The following is a 1,752-nucleotide window of genomic DNA, read 5'->3' as shown; positions in this document are numbered from 1 at the left end:
GGTGGGTAGTAATGTCTCCACTGGTTTAGGCATAATTTTATACCATGAGTCTCCCAAGAGGTACATGGTAGGTGCAAAAGAATTACAGGTAATCTGAGTTCCGCGACGTATTATGCGTTTGCAAAGTCAGAAAATATGTTTCATTTCATATTTTTCATAATTTTACTTCGACCGGTACACATTTCACCAGTGAATTACTTCTCCTGCCAAAAGTGCCATATATTCAGGTCCCTTCATAAAATGATAACATCGTTTACAGCGAAAACGTCAGGTGATCTAGCGGCTATGGATAACGATTCTGCATTATACGATATTCAAGTTGACATTGTTGCAATAATATATTTCTGTATAGTTGATTAATTTGAATGCGAACGTGTCTTTCTACGTATACGAATTTTGAATTTACGAATGTAAATGTGAAGATATCCATATTTACTGCTATAAAGTTAGAGCTTTTAAAAACTTCGGCACCAAACGTCATTTTAAAAATTATTAATTTCGAATGTTCGGTTCTGATAAGTGTATGTCCACAAGTGTATATGTTCCAGAGAGAATGCTAGTTAAAAAGGGAATGCTAGTTAAAGAGAGAATCATATTGGTCATGGTTATTGAGTAGACGTTTGAGATCGCTCATTAGTAGCATCAAGTATTTTATTAGCGTATCCATTGTATAGTACGCCATAATCGGAATTTCTGCAATGATCGACAGGTACGGGATCCCAAAAAGTATCCCCTCCCTCTATGTTAGTGCAATGAGTGGAACTCAGTTCACATGTTATTCCTGACAGGTTACCTGAGGTGTACACGATTTGTATTTATCCGAACATCAGCGATATAATCTTGTAAAGTAATTTTGAGGCTGCCTAATACAATTCCCCAATTTCAATAAGGATCGGAATAAGCACTGCCGGTACGTACGCCGACATTGTCAACATGCCCAGCCAAAATTATTGGACGTGATGCAGATCTGATTAGATAGCAGACCTGTTATGTGAGTTCCGGCTATTTCGAAGCTTCCGTAGGTATGCATGCGTCGACATGCATCTCGAGATACAACAGCTATGTATGAGAATTGTCCGTTATATACGTCCATCATATGTGAAAACATTCCACATCTTTTTATTGTACTATCTATTTCGACTTTACCTTGTATTACTTTCACAGATTTAAAGTCGTTTAGTTGAAGTATATAGATTTTGCTAGAGTTGATATTCTGGGGGAATATCACACTCTTCATTGTTTAATAATGATAATGTAGTTAAATTTGTTGCTGCGGAGCCACAGTCATATCCTATTATTCCGTAAGTTCCATTATTATTAATATAAATATGTCCATTATTATTAATATACATATGATGGTTATTCCTTTGATATAGCAATCCATCATTTGAAATGTCGATTTGATTTGTTTAATTATTATGAACTGGTTTAATGTGAGAAATTCGCAAGCGGTTAGAGTGAACGATGCGACTATTTTTCTTTATTTTAATTTTAACATTATTTTTGTTTAAAATCTCCAAGACTTCATGAGATCTGATATATTGAAATTCTTCAAATTTTCCGGGTTTTGATCCCTTTAATAAAAATACATGATCTCCAGACTTAAATTTCTGTGGATTGATTTTCTTGTCGTAATGTTTTTTTGATTTAACTTTAGCTTCTATGACATTTTCATGAGCATTTGTTTGGATTGCATGGAGTAATAAATTTGCGTAAATTTATTAGATAATCATCGTAATTAGCTAATTTGTC

General features: G+C 34.2%; 1 pseudogene; it reads right to left on the bottom strand.

Annotated features, from left to right (window-relative positions):
* Positions 1–492: 492 nt before the first annotated feature.
* LOC147910853 (uncharacterized) lies at positions 493–1,237 on the bottom strand (annotated as a pseudogene).
* Positions 1,238–1,752: the final 515 nt, after the last annotated feature.

Source organism: Acromyrmex echinatior, chromosome 1, assembly GCF_024713525.1.
Source record: "Acromyrmex echinatior isolate Ae372 chromosome 1, ASM2471352v2, whole genome shotgun sequence".
Lineage (NCBI taxonomy): Eukaryota > Metazoa > Arthropoda > Insecta > Hymenoptera > Formicidae > Acromyrmex > Acromyrmex echinatior.
This window is presented reverse-complemented; position numbering and strand designations above follow the sequence as displayed.